This window comes from Crocuta crocuta, unplaced genomic scaffold (assembly GCF_008692635.1).
Source record: "Crocuta crocuta isolate KB4526 unplaced genomic scaffold, BGI_CrCroc_1.0 scaffold26, whole genome shotgun sequence".
In the NCBI taxonomy this organism is placed as follows: domain Eukaryota; kingdom Metazoa; phylum Chordata; class Mammalia; order Carnivora; family Hyaenidae; genus Crocuta; species Crocuta crocuta.
The window spans coordinates 13,673,283-13,692,515 of NW_027532249.1; the positions used below are offsets into that span (position 1 = coordinate 13,673,283).

General features: G+C 39.5%; 1 pseudogene; it reads right to left on the reverse strand.

The window, feature by feature from the left end:
• Positions 1 to 5,023: 5,023 nt before the first annotated feature.
• Positions 5,024 to 18,912, reverse strand: LOC144243219 (small ribosomal subunit protein eS17 pseudogene; annotated as a pseudogene).
• Positions 18,913 to 19,233: the final 321 nt, after the last annotated feature.

A 19,233-nucleotide genomic window follows, 5' to 3' on the forward strand; every position in this document is an offset into this window, starting at 1 on the left:
AATGCTTTTCAGGGCATTGTCTGGTCCAGTAAACACTGGACACATTTTATTCATTACAACACAGTCAATATCAAGTTGCCACACACTGTATCTGTGTCTGTCATGTAACTACCCTCAACATACAATAACTGCAGCACTCTCTTCTTCATAATGGGTTTGATTAGTGAGTTTCTGGTATGCCCTTGGGGATCAGCTGTCCACTTCTTTCACAGGTCCAGTGAATGAAAAGAGAAAAGATCTTTTCTCCAAGGAAGAAGACATACCAAGTGAATGGATGACCTAAAGCCTAACTCCTGGGAATCCCTAAAGAATCCCAGTTCCTTCTGATAGCAGACTCTTCCTGTGAGGTGCTGGAAGGGGGACTGGGCTAGATCTCCTTTCTAATATTTGGTTGGTTAAATTAAAATGCCTTTTAATATTTACAGAATAGTATTGAGAACATAGCCTCCATTATAACTGATATGTAGAAATGACAACATAGATGAGTCCAGATATGAAAAAGGCAACACACAAATCAGTCTTCTTATTTTAAGTGTGCATTCAATGTTGCCTGTCAGTGCCATTGTGCACTAAAGGTGAGCCCATTTGTGTTCCCTGGGGGTCATGAGAAACAGGTGGGTAACACTCAATCCCAGGGCAGGTGACAGGTGAAGGGATAGAATGCAAACCCATCTTTTCCATTCTGTGAGGGGTGACATGCCATGAATAGCTTTTTCCCCAGAGTATGTCACAAATACATTAATTTTTTAAGGGAGGTTAAACCTGTTTGAGCCTTGGAAAATTTGTCACTATAACCATAGTACAGTCAATATGGAACCCAAATATCATTGTACTCTATTATTTTGCTTTGTCTACTGTGTTTTCCCCATGGCTCTTACTACAGAAATGCTCGGCCAAGTTCTCATTCTTTGCCACTCAATGGGATGCATGTATTTGAAGGCTGATAGGCAGCTGGGAAAGGTAGCTGTCACACATTTATTAAGTTTAAAGAGTTGACATCATCATGTCAACTACTAACACTTGGTATTAAACATTTTTCCTAATGTTCTAATTTAAGGCCTTTTATTGGATAGGGTTTGTTCATTACCTCCATGGGGTCTGTTGTTTTCTCATTCTCTTGGCTGACTTACCTTCACCCCCTGGACACTTGGGAACACACTCCCAGCTGGGTAGAGAGGCCTCTAAGAACTTCCAGATTTAGAATGAGTATGTCCTCCACAGAAAAGTAATTAAAATGTTCCAGTGTAGCTCCTCTGAGAGAGCTAGAAGCTCTCAAGTTCTCTCCTGCTAGTTTATCAAAAAACTCCTGGGTGGACATTGAACACCATTAACAGTGCCAAACATAGAATGTTTTTTTTTAATAGAAATAATATATGCATTTATTAAGACCAAATGAAAGTCCACTATTCTCTTTTTAGACATTTTGATTGGATGGTGTGTGTGTGTGTGTGTGTGTGTGTGTGTGTGTGTGTGTGTGTGAGAGAGAGAGAGAGAGAGAGAGAGAGCCACCCCATATGAGAGCCAGATCGTGTCCTGATCTAATGGGAAGTCCATGTTGTATGCTATTTTTCAAAGAGGTGCAGTAAGAATCCCTGAGAATTCACCAGTCCCTTCTTATTTTTATCATTTCACAGTAATTTTCAGAAGTGGCTTACTAAGAGCATCTCATTTAAGCCCAGGAGTAAGTTAATATATCAAGAGAAACATTCAAAACCTTGATGCCTTTTGTTTGTAATTTCCTTGTGTGTTTTATGTCCCCCAGAGCAGATAAACAAGGGGTGTTCACTAATTAGAGTCAGAAACCTCTCAACCCAAAATGTCTGGAAAATCCTGTGTTCTGTTAGTTCTAATATACATGCATCAGCCATAAGGGATGTCTAATAGTGCAAGACAATAAAATCCCTTCATGTTTTCTGTTTTAGGGAAATCCTGCATGGTTGCACTAGGGTCATAAAAAATTACTAATGTGTTTTCTCATGGCACTGAGCCATAACATAAGGCCCTGTGCACTGGTATTGTAAGCAGCCTGTAATCACAAACAAATGTATTCCACCAACAGATGAGATGTTATATGAGAAAGTGTGAGAGGTTAGAGTTTGAGCCTTGGTGTCAGCTATGAAGCAGGTCCCTCCATAGTTGAAGACCCCAGAGGCCATGCAAATGAAAATGACAGTGCCTGGGAGATGGGGGTGGGAAGGGGGATGCCAAGAGAGATGAGGTCATCAGAAAGAACATCCAGCTTCCCTCTGAATGGAAAATAAAAAAAGGCTTCAACTCTGGCGCTATCAGGACTAAGAAAGGAGGTGGAGTTTGTAGGCCAGGTTGAGGGAGACTTGGGAATCCCCATGAGAAAGAGACAAGTGACAGGATGGGAGATGGGTAGCCAGACACGGAGCCAGCAGTCCTGGAGCCTGCCTTGAATCAGCAAATAAAATGGGTTGTCTGCTTCTGTCACCACTTATCTGATGTGTTCAATGTGAGTTTAGAGCATGAGGAGGCAGACTGTTAACATGATGCCAAGGCTTGCCCCCCACTACAGGTCTGGTTTGGAAGGACATTCAGGGCTACTTTCATAGACCAAATATCATTGGCATCCTTCCATGCAGATGAAAGGCAACTCTCATAAAGAAGTTGTTGTGCTTTATCTTAGTCTCCAAAAGGGAAGTTTTGAGCTGTGAACAGTGACATTTCTCCAGGTGAGTTCCTGTGACAAGTAGGAATGTTTTCCAGAATTCTCAAATGTGGGAGGAAGAAAATCCATAGGAGCAATACAATCAGATTACTCAGAAGTAGTGCATTTATCCAGAAATGATGTTGTGCCTTGGAAACGTACTGGTTAAAAATCCTGGCTCCACTGCTCCCTAACTGATTTTGAGCAAATTATTTATGCTCTCCAAACTTTGGTTCCCTCTTCTGAAAACAGGGAGAGAAATAGCTGCCTTAATGATTGTTGTAAAAATAAATCTCCCACTTTAACCACTACTTTTATGCCAGCAACTTCCAGGTCTTTTCTCTCCAGCCCAAATTTATTTTCCAAGTTTCACGTCCATACACTCTATCCCATGTCCCACAGGCTTTTCAAAACCAAATGTTCCAGACGGAAACCATCATCTTTCTTCTTTCTAACCTCACAGATCTGTTTTCTACTCAGTTAAAGATGCCATCAGGTGTCGCCAGAAAACTTATCTCTCAAATTTCTTTCTCCCTGTCACCACTCTCTAATCAAATAAACTGCCAAGTTTCAGCTCTTGATTCCAGCTCTCTTGAAGCTTAGTAGTTATATCTCCATCTCTAGTTTGGGTGCCTAGATCATTGTAAGAGTCTTCAGTCCTTAAGGTTGGCCCATTTTCCACAATCTATCCAGAGACATCTTTGGGAAGAGCAAGTCTTTTTGGTTTACTCCCCTCCTTACACAGCCTCTCACTGCCTTTCCAGTGCCCCCAAGGCTGGATATCTACCCTCTCCTGTGCTGCCACCATACCTTGTAATCTCTTTATCACAAGCACATAGACCTCACAATACTGGACTATCCCGCAACTGTCGGTCTCCTCTACTAGACAGTAAACTCTTTAAGGACATGAATCTTCTTTAAAGGAAGGAAGAAAGGAAAGGAATAATGTGACATGTTAAGCACCTAGCACAGAATCAGTCACATAAGCACCTAACACAGAATCATTGTACCTAAGCACCTAGCACAGAATCACATACCAATAAATGCTAGTCTCCACTCTATACTGATTATACTGATAAAATACACACCTTTACTTTTCCTAACTGGGGCAAATAATTACTTTTTCACATTCAGCAAAGTGGTGAAGTCTCTTCACATCCAGGTATGCTAAATTTCTATAGTCCACCAAGTGTCCTCCAAACTCAGCAGCCTATGTTATTTTCAGAAGCCTCCAGATTGAAGGTTTTGTTTGTCTGATAAGGTCTTTATTCTCCTTCACTTTTTAAAATATTTACTAGACTTTATTTTCTAGAGCATTCATGGGTTTACAGAAAACTTGAGTGAAAAGTACAGAATTCTCATATACCTCCTTACTTCTCAACCCCACACACAGTCTCCCCTACTATTAACATCTTGCATTAGTGTGGTACATCTATTACCATTAATGGTCCAATGTTGATACGTTTTTATTAACTAGTGTCCATAGTTTACATTAGGATTCACTCTTTGTATTGTACAAATTTGAAAGTTTTGACAAATGTATGACATGGATCCACCACTATGATATCAGATAGAATAGTTTCATTGTCCTAAAAGACTCCAGTGTTCCATTTATTTATCGTTCTCTCCTTACCCTTTCCCACATTTTCAAACCCTTGGCAACCACTGATATTTTTATTGTCTCTATAATTTTGCCTTTTCCAGAATGTCCTACAGTTGGAATTATACAAATGTAGACATTTCAGATTGTCTTCTTTTACTTGATAATTAGCTTTTAAGATTCCTTCCTATCTTTTCATGGCTTGATAGCTTATTCCTTTTTATCACTGAATAACATTCCATTTTCAGGATGTACTACAATTTGTCCATTTGCCTGTTGAAGGACATATTGGATTCTTTCAATTGGGAGCAATTATGAATAAATATTTATGTGAACACTTCTGTGTGGATGTGAGTTTTCAACTTATTTGTGTAAATATAAAGGAGCATAATTGGTGGATCATATGGTAGACTATGTTTAGCTTTGTAAGAAACTGCCAAACTATCTTCCAAAGTGGTTGTGCTATTTTGCACTCCCACCAGCAATGAGACTTCCCGCTGTCCCACATATTTGTCAGTATTTGGTGTTGTCAGTGTTTTGAATTTTTGCCATTTAAATAGGTGTTTAGTAGGGTCTCATTGTTGTTTTAATTTGCAATCCTGTAAAGATACAATACTGAGCATCTTTTCACATGCTTATTTTCTGTCTGTATATCATCTTTGGTGAGGTATTTGTTCAGGTTTTGGCCTACTTTCTGTTGTTGTTGTTGTTGTCCAAGGTTTATTGAAGATATTACAGCCCAACAGAAAGATTCAAACAGATCCACGTGGTGTTTTGAAATTCATCCAAACTGTAGACTGAATGAGCTGTAGATTGGACAGACTGCCAAAGTCCAAGAGTTTCAGCATTTCCTTAGTGTCAGAATTTACTTCAATGATCTGCTGATCCAGGGCTGAGACCTCAGGAACATAATTCTTTCTCTTCCTCCTGCAGCTTGGTGAGATCCCTCTCACCAGAACTCTCTGAATCTGCTTCATTAGTGGTGTAGCTTAGCCTACTATCTTGCTGCAGAGTTTCTTGCTGGGAATAATGGTGATTTCCTCGCATATGTGCTCATTGGTGTGGAAGTACTTCCAGGAGTGTATAGTACTTCTCAGGGATGACCTGGGTGGCCTTCTTCATGGTTTTGGTGTTGAAGGGTATGGCAAAAGAGCAATTCTGGCCAGTTTTTTCATTGGGTTGTTTGTTCTCTTATCATTGAATTTTAAGAGTTCTCTGCATATTTTGGCCACAAGTCTTATCAGGTGTGTGTTTTACAAATATTTTCTTCCAGTCTGTGGCTTGTTTTTCACTCACATAATCTTCTTCACTTTTTTTTAAGTTTATTTATTTTGAGAGAGATGAAAAGAGAGAGTGAGCGGGGGAGGAGCAGAGAGAGAGCGGAAGAGAGAATCCCAAGCAGGCTCTCTGCTGTTAGCACAGAGTCTGATGTGGGGCTCTGTCTCATGAACCACAAGATCACAATCTGAGCAGAAATCAAATTGGATGCTTAACTGATTGAGCTGCCTAGGCACCACATCCTTCACTCTGAATGACAGTTTTGAGACATATAGAACTCTATGTTGGTGGGGTTTTTTCTTTCAACATTAAAATTTTTTTTAATGTTTATTTATTTTTGGGAGACAGAGAGACAGAGTGCAAGCAGGGGAGGGGCAGAGAGAGAGGGAGACACAGAATATGAAGCAGGCTCCAGGCTCCGAGCTGTCAGCACAGAGCCTAACATGGGTCTCAAACCCACTAAGCGCAGGATCACAATCTGGGCTGAAGTCAGACACTTAAGCTTAACTAACTGAACCACCCAGGTGCCCATCTTTCAACATTTTAAATATTTCACTCTTTTCTCTCGTTGGTTGCATGGTTTTTGATGAGAGGCCCAATGCAATTCACATTCTTCCTCCCCTCTATATAAGGTGTTTTGTTTCTCTAGCTTCATTAAGGATGTTCTCTTGGTCACTGATTCTCTGAAATTTGAATACGATATGCCAAGGTGTGTATGCCTTTTGATATTTATCCACCTGATATTCTCTCAGCTTTCTGAATCTGTGGTTTGGTGTCTGTTCTTGGCCATTATCATTTCAAATATTTTCTCTACTCCAGTCTCCCTTTCTTCTCCTTCTGATATTTCAACTATGCATAAGTTTCATCGTTTGTAATCCTCCCACAGTTCTTGGATGTTCTGTTTTATTTCATTTCCACTTGTTTTTCCTCTATGCATCTCAGTTTGAAAAGTTTCTATTGACACAGCTGAAAGCTCACTGATTCTTTCCTCATTCATATCCAGTCTACTTATGATTCCATTAGAGACAGTCTTCACTTCTATTACAGTGTTTTTTATATGTAGCCTTTTTTTTTATTCTTTCTTGAGAGCTTTCCTCTTTTTGCTTTCATTAACCACTTGTTTTGCATGTTGACTATTTTCTTCCATTAGAGCCTTTAACATATTAAACATAATTATTTTAAATTTCCTGTCTAGTAATTCTAGTAACTGTGTCATATCTGTGTATGGTTCTGACACTTGCTCTCTTTCTTCAGGCTTTTTCTGTTTGTTTGTTTGCCTTGTAATTTTTTGCTGAAAGCCTCACATGATGTATCAGGTAATAGGCTGTTAGTGTGAGATTTTATGTTAATCTAGCTAGGAGCTGGGCTATGTTTAATGTTTGCTGGAGCTGTAGGTGCCAGAGGCTTCAAAGTTCTCTTACATCCTTGTTTTAGCTCCCTTGTTAACTTTGGGCTTTCCTAAGTACTTCACCTTAGAGGAAACCTGTCTCTTAGAACTCTTTGAGCTGTAGGCCCCTGTTATTACACTGAAGCCCTGTTGGTGGTAGTAGTGGGGGGGTAATGGGAGGGGAAGCATTCTATAATCTTATTACTAAACCTCAGTCTCTTAGTGGGCCTTTGTCCCTGGGCAATGCCCTTCACAGCTATCTTAGCTATCTTACTTTTCTCCTTTGATGAAACAGGCTAGAAAGGAGTCTATGAAAATTAAGTGTAGGGCAAAACTGTTTGGGGCCTTAGTGTATATCATCTGCTGCTAGAAGCAGTATTGGGATCATAGGTGTTGAAAAGAGTGAGAAAGACAAATATTTCATGAGACCTAACTCTGAAGAAAGGCTGGAGATTCTAGAATTGACTCAAGCAGAATTTAGAGCAAGAGTGTGGTGGCTGGGGTGATAACATGGTGATATTCACTGGCTCATGTTTCCTCTGTGGGTTAAAGAATGAACAGGGAAGATTTGGACTAGAAGACAAAATGCAGGTGAAATTAGTAAGGAAGGTTTAGATGATTCAAGGATTGAGAGAATGAATGAGTCAACTAGACAGAAACTGTAGGTTATATAAATCATGGTCAGTGAGCTAAACTACATTAAAGTACTGTGAGTAACCATGTGCATCAACTATAACAGAGGCTGGCATGAGTCTGTGACTAGTAGAAACCAGCCCATTAGAGTACATTAAGCATAGACATTGCAGATCCGTCCTGGTTGTTTTCCTGACATGCAGGGCAAGAAGGATATAACTGAGAACTTTCCCCAGCAGCATAGCATACAGATATTTAAATGTTATTTGGAGCATATCATGATCTTAAATTAGCAACTAATATGCCCAATTGACACCTTCAATCCAGCTGGAAGCCCCATTCTCTTCCTATCCTAGACTAACCAGCCCATATTTGCTCAAGGTCAAGAGCAGGGAAAAAGAATGACTCCTCGTTTTTCAAATAGTTTGTTTTTTATAATGGAAAAATCCTGCTTCAGTCTCATTGCTTTATAGTTATCTCTGAGTACAGGCCAACTCTAAGATTTATTTACATTTTAGTAAAGTAGTTTTCCTCTTTAGAAACAACAGACTATACTATGGTGAAGAAACCACATGATGGAGGGAGAACAGAGCAAAGTAAACGGGAAGGGACAGCTGTACTGGGGTACAAGGACAGGCTGTGTACATTGTCCAAGGACATGCTTATTCATTATATAAGGACATGATGTATAAGGGAATTGAAACAAAATAAAGCAAACAATACAGCTTCTTGTTCTTTGGGGTGGTATAAACAGATAAGTGATCATGGAAATAGTTTCCTCAGAGCCTTGTGTTTGAGCTTTACTTAATATTTGTTTCATCACACAGCCTTGGAGCAAGATATGACCATTCATTCAAAATACTTACTAATATTTTCTAGACTATTATGTGCCAAACATTATTCTAGGTGCTAGGCGTACAGCAATGAAGAAAAGACACACACAAAAATTCCATGTATACATGGAGCCTACATTTTGTGACTGAGAGGGAGAACATCAGTAAACAAGTAAAATAAATAGTATATTGAAGTTGGTCCGAGGGTTGTGGGTTATCATTAAGCTAATAAATAGTATATTGAATGATGATATGTGCTATAGGAAAAAATTAAACAGGAAAAGGGAAGAGAGTGCTGGGATGAGAGGTATGGTTGCAATTTTAAGTTGGTTGGGGAAGATTTCTAACCAGGTGATATTTGAGCAAAGACCTGAAGGCGGTGTGGGAGTGAGCCACATGGTTCCATGGAGGGAGAACATTGCAAACAGAGGGAGTAGTTAGTATAAAATTCCCAAGGCAGGAGCATTCCTGGAATGGTGGGGAAACAGAAAGCAGGTGTGTGGCTGGAGAGGCATTAGAATAGAAAGAACATAAAGAAGATGAAATCAGAAAACTTTTAGGTGCCAGGTCACGGAAAGCCTTGTAAATCATTGTAAGGACTGTCTTTTACCCTAAGTGAGATGGGGGTTATTGGAGAATTTTGAACAAAGAGATGATATGAAATGATGTATTTTAAAGACTCACTCTGCTGTGTTATGGGTGTATTTTAGAGTTACAAGGGAAGAAGCAGGGGGAAAGCTACTCGTACCTTCCAGGAAAGAGACATGGTGACTTGCCTAGGGAAGAAGTAGTGGAATTGGTGAGAGGGTTCACATTCTGGATACATTTCAAAGACAAAGCCGACAGAATTTTCTAACAGATAGGATGTGAAGTGTGAGAGGAAAGAGGAATCAACAATGAGTCCAAGTTTTTAGCCTGAGCAACTGAAAGGAAAGAGTTGCATTTCTTGAGGTGGGGAAACAGGATCACAACAGGTGTGGAGGAATGGTCATGAATTTGTGTTGGCTTCCAAATGTTAGGGTATTGGGCAGATGAAGAAGAACCAGCAGAGGACAATGGAAAGGAACAGCCAGGGAGGTAGCAGGAAAGTAGAATGTGGTGCCCCAAAGAGATCAAGTAAAGAAACTGTTTCAAGGAGGAGGGGTTGATAAACTGTGTCAACTGTTCAGATAATGCAAGTAAAAATGAGGACTGAGTACAAACCTGTGGATTTAGCCATGGAAGATATGGGCAACCCTAACAATTGCAGTGTCCATGATCATGTAGGGTAATACTTTAAGCAAGAAAAGAAAAATAGGCTGCATATAATTCCAGGTTGAGAAATGAGGAAATGGGGTCATTGTCAAAAGGTTGAAGTCTACTTGGCAAGTTCTCTGAATGGTAAAGGTGTGACTTTGGCCCTATCTCATCTCCATGCTCAATCATTGCTCATTAATTATGGTTCACCTCTGGCTGGTGAGTTCAAGGATAGGGTCCATGTCCTCACAATGTAACCTTGAACCATGCCCAAAATTACTTAGATTTTCTCACTATGAAAATAAATATAATGGTTACCACTAAACTAAAATATCAAAGCCTGGGAATTGCTGGCCTGAGGGAACAATGCTGGCACTAGATTTTCTGAAAAGGAAAGCCACATTCCACAACTACCTTGAAGTCTTTGGAAATGGAACAATTAAAAAACAGAGAAAAAGAAAAACTGCCAATCCAAATGCACAGGGTGGATTAGATGGCTCCTGTATAACTAGGGGCTTTCTGATAAGAATGGACATTCCTCACTAGTGTAATCACCTGCTGCCATTTGTAATTCAGGAAATGTTTTCTAGCAAGTGAATAAATGAAATGAATCGATGAATAGGATTCATTAGTTATAATTCAATGGCTTTCCCTGACTCATCTGACTACATGCTAATCATTATTTCTTGTTTTTTTGGCCCTACCAAACTCGACTCTATGTTCCTTGAAGACTATATCAAGACTTTTATTTCTCTCTATTCTTTACCACACTTGTTTTAATATTAGATCTATTCCTTAATGTATCAGCCATGATTCTCCAGAGAAACAAAACCAATAGGATATATGTTATAAGAAGAGATTATTATAGGAACTGATTCACATGATTATGGAGATTGAGAAGATACGTGATATGCCCTCTACCAGCTGGAGAACCAGAATCTGGTGGTATAATTCAGACAGAGTCTGAAGGCCTAGGAATCAGGAACACCAACGACTGAGGGCAGGAGAAGATGAATGTGTCAGCTCAAGCTGACAGAACTTGCCCTTCCTCTGCCTTTTTGTTCTATTCAAGACCAAATAGATTGGATGATGCCCACCCTTATTGGTGAAAGCAGTCTTCTTTATTCAGATATGGATTCAAGTGCAAATCTCTCTGGACACATCCTTGCAGACACATCCAGAAATAATGTTCTACCAGCTGTCTGAGCTTTCTTCAGTCGAATCAAGGTGAAATTAACCATTATAATATATTCTATTTGACAGAAGAAAAAAATTTTCTTAAGAAACTGAACTAACTCAAATCAAGGAAATAAATTCAATTTAAAATACTCCTGACAAAGAGACAAAAGAAACAATCCAAATAAACCTTACCAAACTCAGGTTACTATGGTTTGTAAAATTTAATAAACTGGAGCCATATTTGTCGTGCCTTCCTCAGATGTTTTGCTATTAAACACCCTCATTAGAAGGTTTCTACCATCAATCACAAACTATTACTTGCTATCACCAATCACTGGTAAAGGACTCTCCAGGGCTACAACTTCGTAAGGGCTACAAGAACCCTGCATAACTGTCCGCTGTGATGTTTTCTGCCAGAGAAGCTGGTGATTTCTTGGTTGCACATACTTTGGGGTATCCCAGTGGGATGATGTGATTTTAGCTGAGCTTCCCCCCCCACACACACAGCATGACTCCATATGTACCACAGGAGATCTTAGCTAGCATTCATTCTTGCTGTTCACCCCAAAATAAGTTTATATCATTGCTTAGGTCACTAACGAAAGACAGACAAATGCTGACAGGTTTGATGGTGGTCAATCCTAGTCAAAATTACTCAGCTCATAATTACTTATTCATATTCAAGATATGAGTTATTATAACTGTGATCTTCAGCAATGGCATTGATAATAGGAAGGTTACTTTTGAAAAGCAAAATGTTAAATGCTTTGTGATTTAACATTTGGGATCTTCCTTCCTTGCTGAATTAGTAAAGCAAACATTGTGAACTTTAAAACAACAGTGATGTGTATTTGGAAGTAGAATGTTACTCTTTTCTGTTTTCCTCTGCTATGCTATTGGAAACGTACTAGAGGTTGTAGCAGAGCTTCCAAAATAAACTTGATCTTTAGAGTTTTACAATGATAGGTGAACATCACAAAGTTCAGAGATTCTGTCCAAATGGAGAATTAATGTTCTCGTGACAATTTTCTGTACCTCCAAGTAAAGAAGGTATTGAGCTGACATTTTTACAACAATGGCGATTTCTTGACTGTTTCGGGCTGATAGGACATTACACAAAAAGAACACATTTTCTCAACAACCATTCATCCGTTCAACAATTCATTGTAGTTCCTAGTGTTTTGCCCGAGCCTAAATTATAACACTGAAAATAAAAAATATGGTGCTCAGATTTGGAAAGTGGGATATGAAAGTCCACTCTTTATAGAGTTGGTACCTTGACATACCCAGTCCTCTTTTGTTCATCTGTTTTTGATAGAGGCCATCCTCCAGAACATTCCTAGGTTGTCACCTAAGCTCAACAATGAGAAAGGCAGATTCCATAGCCAGGGCTTATTAAGAAAGGAGGAGGGATTTCCTATTATTATTCTTTGTAATATATATATATATAATGTATAAAACAATACACACAAAACAAAACAGATGTCACTGTAAGATTTTTTATAACAATGAGATCAAATCCTGAAATAAAATTCAAAAGGCCAAGCCAGTATTCTTCTAGATATTGGAATACACTATTGGGATCTCAGAGCAATGATAATAATGACTAAAATTGTAGGACAACTAGTCCTTCACAATACACTCACATGTTCACTGTTTACAGAGGTAACAGCTTTGTGAGAAGGATGGAACAGGAATAAATGCCCAGCACAGAGCTCTGAGGTTGAGTCTTTACCACCACACAGACAGCAAACTGCAGAGCTAGGACCTAAGTCATGACTTCCAGCTCTTTTTCTTTTAAATTTATTGTATTTATTTATTTTGAGAGAGAGAGAGAGCAGGGGAAGGGGAGAGAGAGAGAGACAAAGAGAGAGAGAGAGAGACCCGATGCAGGGCTTGAACTCAGAACTGTGAGGTCATGACGTGGGCTGAAATCAAGAGTCAGACGCTTAACTGACTGAGCTACCCAGATGCCCCAATTCCAGCTTCTAATCTGTATCATTAGTCTACCTCTGGGAAGAAATCTTGAGTTATGTTGATAGTTTCTTTTTATTTTACTAAATAGTTTGAAAATTGATATTGAATTATAAAGCATAATTTGTGCCTATGTTATATCCTGAGATTGTTGCATCAGGGGACACTAATGTAATCCCTTTAAATATTAGTCTCCTTGGCTATAAAAGGGGACTAATAACACCAGCTTCTTAAGAGTTGAATAGAATAATGAGGTTAGGAAACAGCCTAACAAGTGCTCAATGGACTACAGCTGTAATTATTGATAATAAGAAATAAAATACGTCCATTGTGGACAATGCATCCAAGTGTAAAGCAGAAAATAACAGTTATCTGTAGAACTATCATACCTATATAACCACTGAACTATTATGACATATTTTCTGTTTTGGGGGTGCTTGGGTGGCTGAGTCAGTTGTGTCCAACTCCAGTTCAGATCGTGATCTCACAGTTCATGGTTTCCAGCCGCCTATTGGCCTATTGGACTCTGTGCTGACAGCTCGGAGCCTGGAGCCTGCTGCGGACTCTGTGTCTCCCTCTCTCTCTGCCCCACCCTGCCCCTCTCTTTCTCTCTCAAGAATAAATAAACATCAAAAAAATGTTTTTGTAGATAATGCCATACAATACATTTATTTGTTGTGAAAACCTTCAAATATATATAAAATGTAAAAGATAAATACAATGAATACCTACATATCTTTGAATTAGAGATAATTATACTTTGTCATATTTGTGTTATCTATCTAAATATATGTATGTGTATATTTTTATATGTATATATTCATTTTTTTCAGACCTATTTGAAAATAAATTGCATTCATCACAGCATCTCATCCCTAAATATTTCAATGTGCATCTCCTATAAATACATTCTCACATGTAATCATAATACATTATCTCAATAGAATATTAATGATTATTCTCTAATGACATTTAATATTCAGTTCATAGTCACATTTTCTTAATTGTCTGCAAAATTACTTTTTCCTGTTTCCCTTCTCCCCAAACAAACTCATGCATTGTGTTTGGTTATGTCTCTTCTTTTTTAAAACAATCTTCTCACCAATTTTAAATTACTCTAAGCATATTTTTAATGATGTCTACCTTCTAATGTAGGCACGGTTATAGCCAATTCTTTAGCTTTAGATGTATAAACAGTTCCCCCTTTTTTTCCCCTATTATAAATCATGCTAACATGAACACTTGGTTCACTAACTTTTTCACCTTTTCTGATTACTTCCAAATTTTTTTCCCTAAAACATATAAAAAATATTTAAGGGGCGCCTGGGTGGTTCAGCTGGTTGAGCATCCAACTCTTGATCTTGGCTTAGGTCGTGATCTCATGGTTTCTGAGATTGAGGCTCTGTGTCAGCACATATCATGCTTGGGATTCTCTCTCCCTCCCTCTCTACCCCTACCCTGCTTTCTCTCTCTATCTTTCTCAAAATAAATAAATAAACATTTTAAAAAAATATTTACAACCCTCCTTACATATTAGCAGATCTCTTTCCACAAAGTTTTATCTACTGCTGTCCCTGAAGTATTTGAGTATGGTAGGAGAGCTAGTGTTCTCAGCCTCTAGGTCCTGATCTGAATGTCACCCCTCTAGGGGACATTTCATGGTCATCTACACTGGGTGAGTTTCTCTGTCTTGTTTCCATAGTGTATCCTTCCTGGGATTACTTCATTATCTGGCTTCTCCACAGAGGAACAAGGAATCTCTACTTGAAAAGATCATAATTTTTCTCTGAAACTGGAAGCTCAGTGAAACTGATTGATTGCTTTTTATATTGTGCTGATTTTCATGAACTTTTAACATAAAAACTTCTGGCTCTTTAATTTTTGCCAACACATTACACATTAAGATTAAATATTACCATATGTACATTAAATACCGTCAGTACTTTGAAACCAATGAAAATTTATCCATAAGGGAATCCTATAAAAATTCTTGTTTAACAAAAATAACCCAAATAATTAATATTAGGTGAGTGATTAAGTAAGTGTGGCAAATCTATATGATAGCACAGTCTATAGACATTAAAAATAGTACTTATAAAAAGTTTATAATAACACGGGGGAAATACTTATTAAATGGTGTGGATAAAATAATTGTTAGAAATTCAGAATAATAAACATAGGACAAAGAGACTAGTAAGATTTAGTTAATGCTGCAACTATAGTTGATCAAAATTACTTTTCTTAAGTGTTTTCCTTTATTTTATCCAAAGCAAAACAATGAAAGAAGGAGCTTTGTAAAAATATTATTTAAGCATCCATGGTTCCTGTTTACCAAAGTATAAAATCAGAAAGGAGTTTTCACTCACGGTAATTTCTAAACTTTTCAATATGATTTTTGTAGCATGAAATGATAACAGTACTTCAATATGTAAAGAATCTGGCAAAAATAAAACAAACAAGCAACCAACCAACCAACCATTAAATAATTCTTTTGTAATTTTCCATTTCCTTCTGAAGATTTTTTAGCCATGTCTTATTACAAAAATGTCATTGATAATTATTCCATTTTTTAATTTATAGTCCCCTTCACAAAACTTATCAATACCTCTATTTAATCTGATGAAATACACATCAGTACGCAAATAACATAACAAATGCCAGGTTATTTCACTGTCTTCATCTTGAGCAGTAATTAAAGAGCATTTACTAAGCATTACTTGAACCCAGCATTATATTTGGTGTTATATAGAGCAGCTTGCACTATAGACTTGGCCTGAGCTCTAGAACCTTACAGCTAATGACCTGTGATCAACAGACTCATCTTTCGTCAAACCACATGACAAACCTTCTGGACCCAAAGCCAAAGGAATTTACAGCTTTCCAGGGGAACATGATATTTGCTTTGACAGTTTCACATAGCTTTATCCTGAAGCCAGACAAAAAGCTAAAGTTTCGTCTTCACTCGCCTTTCCTGGGATCAAGCCCTTTGATGGAAGAAGATCATTGGGAATCCATCCCTAGGCCTGGAGGTGTTAGAGGTAGAAACCAGACATACAGATCCTGCTCTCTTTGAGCCTCTGGGAAAATACCTAGCCATCGCTGCCCTGATCTACCAGTCTCATGTTGTCTATCCGGCTCCAAGGTTAGCACAAGTGCTGACTCCCAATACTGTGTGTGTCTGGGAGGTGAGAGAGAAGAAAGGGAAGGACAAGAGGTATGGAGAAGAGCCAGCTAGTAACGCCTGCCCAGAGCACTGGCAGACCTCATTAGGCTCTGGGGTAAGTTTTGAAATACTCCACTTCTGCTCCTACCTGGCACTCAAACCCCTACCATTTTAAAGCTAACTTTTAACATTCCCATCTTCTCCCCAATCCTGCAAAGTAGGATCTGTGCTTTGCTCACAGCTCCTACATCAACAGTTTTTTTGAGCAAACCTTGTACAAGCAATAAATAGTCCTACTGCCAGTGTATCTTAGCCAATTTCTGCAATCAAAGTGAAACAAAGAAAGGAAACTTTATAAAAATTGGTTTTGTGGAATATAACCAGACATAATAAATAACAGCCTGTGGGTATGCTTATTAATAACCTGAAGGCTTAGTTTCCCAAAGGATTTCTTGAGGTGTCATGAATAGATTTTTTGAGAGGGAGATGGCATTTTCTAATTCAGAGTCCACAGTTGAGCTACTCTCGGACACACATATACTCAAATAGAGCAGTCAAGTTGCCATATGGCAAAATGTTAAGAAATATCTAATTATGAACCTAAAATACCTTCTCAGAGTAGAGATGTGACTTGTAGTATATAAACGAATATGAAGCAAACAGGCATGGCCAACATGGCCATGTGTTGGAGCTCCTCCATCGGGCAACATGTAGTGTGTTAGAAGAACTGAAGTGGTGAAAGTTATGGTAAAAGACAAGAAAAAAGAGGTAAGCTGGACAAGTTCATGAAGAGCCTTACAAGTCATTTTAAAGAGTTGACAGTCAAAGTGTTTAAGCAAAGTTGTTGCATGATCAATTCATGCTTTAGAAAAATTACTCTTGAGGCATGGAGAATGGATTGCAGGCGGGCATAAGTAGAGGCAGAAAGACCAGTTGCAATATCCAAGTGAAAAATGACTGTGGCTTAGATTAGGGTAGTGGCCATAGAGATTAAGAGATATCTGTGGACTGGGGAGGTATTTAGGAGGTAGAATTGATAGACCTTGGTGAATAACTAATAAGTCTGGATAAAGAGAACAGTGAAGAAGAGTGAGGAGACTAGAATCACTGCCAGACAGACTGTGGCTGAGGCTTCAGACATGAGTGGATGGTGGCACTGAATCAATGAGGGTGCCCAGGAGAGGCACATTAGGGGTGATGATAATCAACTCGGGTTTTGGTGGGTGGAGTTTAAAATATGTTTGGAAATTCTCACAGATAGAGCTCAGTAAAGAGCTTTACTAGGCAGTTGGAAACAGATCTAAAGATTTTTGTTCTACTTATTGTGTTGGGAGTCATCCGTGTATAAATAATAAATGAAGCTGTAGATGTATTGGGGAGAAGTTGTCTGGTAAGAAGACACAGAAGGGCACATGCATGTTTGAATACTCTGTTCATTCTTCGCAGCTTAATGTAAAGTCATTTAACAATTCTTCCCTAAAAGCAAGGTCTGGAAAAAGGACAGCATGTCACACTGGCTTAAGGATGGGGAGATGAAATGGCCAAAGTGGGGAAGGAAGACAAATAATCCTAGGCATGGCCTTCATTGCTGAGCCATTTCTATGAGCCAGGCCCTGTGCTGAGACCTTGACATTGCGTTTTTGAATTTCGTGTAATCATCGCAGCAATCCTACATAAAGTAGGTACTATTATCCCCATTAAAAAATGTTTATGTTTATTTATTTTTGAGAGAGAGAGAGAGCATGAGGGGGGGAGGGGCAGAGAGAGAGGGAGACACAGAATCCAAAGCAGGCTCCAGGCTCCGCCACACAGAGCCCAGAGCCCAATGTGGGGCTCCAACTCAGGAACTGCAAGATCATGACCTGAGCTGAAGTCAGATGCTTTAACTGAGCCACCCAGGTATCCCTATTATCCCCCTTTTATAATAACAAAAGCAAAACTTGGTCACTTTAAGTAACTTTGTGACTGCTGCCTGATATGTTAGCTGCTAGCTGCATTGGCTGTTAAGGACTTGAAAAGTGCGATGGAGGGACTTAACTTTTAATTTTATTAATTTAAATTCAATTTCATTTAATTTTAATTCAATTTAAAAACCAATACTGGATTCAGTTATTGGAAAACGTTTAAGTATGTTTGGAACAACTTGGACATCTGAATCAACTTTTCCAACTCTAAGTTTTATGAAATCCAAATACAGACCAAGTATTTCCAATGGAAAAACTAGTATCTGAATTGAGATGTGCTGTTAGTGTAAAATAAATACTGGATTTCAAAGACTTAGTGTAACTAAAAGAATATAAAATATCTCATTAATAATTGTTTATATCGATCGTGTGTTAAAATAATATTTTGGATATATCAGGTTAAATAACATTATTAAACATAATTTCACTTGTTTTTTTACTTTTTCTTACATGGCTATTGGAAAAATCTAAATCCCCTAAGTGCCTGGCGCGGGATTTCCCCTAAAGGCTGACAGAGGGGGCCCTATGCTTCGGAAACAAAGTCCCAAAGACTTCGTATCTTAGGGAGCACGCCAGCAAAAGTGCGCATGCGCACGTGCGCGTTTGTGCCGTCCAGCCGCGGGTGGACCGAATCTCACCCGGTGCCCACGACTAGCCGGCTTTCCTGTTTGCCTTTTTGAACTCTGTTTTCTCTGAACCTCGAAGAGCCAGGGGCTGTGATGTCACTGTATAAACAGAGGGAAGGGTGGGGGCGAGAGTTGCGCTGGAGAGAACCAGGGAGAGGAGTCCGGGTGGGAGGATGGGGGTGGGGACCGGAGAGTTTCAAAGGTGGCTTGGTCTGGAGTGCGTGGGAGCAGCGGGAGACTGCATTGGCGATANCTAATTCCCCTGATTAAAAATGCATTAGTTTGGAGGTGTCAGGGACACGCAGCTGTTTTCAAGGAAAGCCTGGCTCCAAGAGGTCCTCCCTGACCGGGCCGCCTGGCGGCTCCATCTCGGAGTGGATGTCAGCGAGCCCCCGGCCCGCCGACGCTTGTCCTCTGCCTGACAGGGCCCTGGCCAATGTCCTGCTGCTGAGGGTCGTGGTAATTTACATCCTCTCTGTGTACATTAACTTATCTGCAGCCGCGCTGGCTGCGCTCCTTCAGTCAGCCTGTCTCCTGTGCAGCCTGGGAGACTTCCCCCACCGACGACCGGCCGGGGGCTGCAGGGGGACTGGGCCGCCAAGTTCCTGCGCCCTGCGAATCACAACAAACGCCTCCCGAGGCGGAGCCCCGCCGCCTGGTCCCGACCCGGGCCGCGCCGCGCCGCGCGG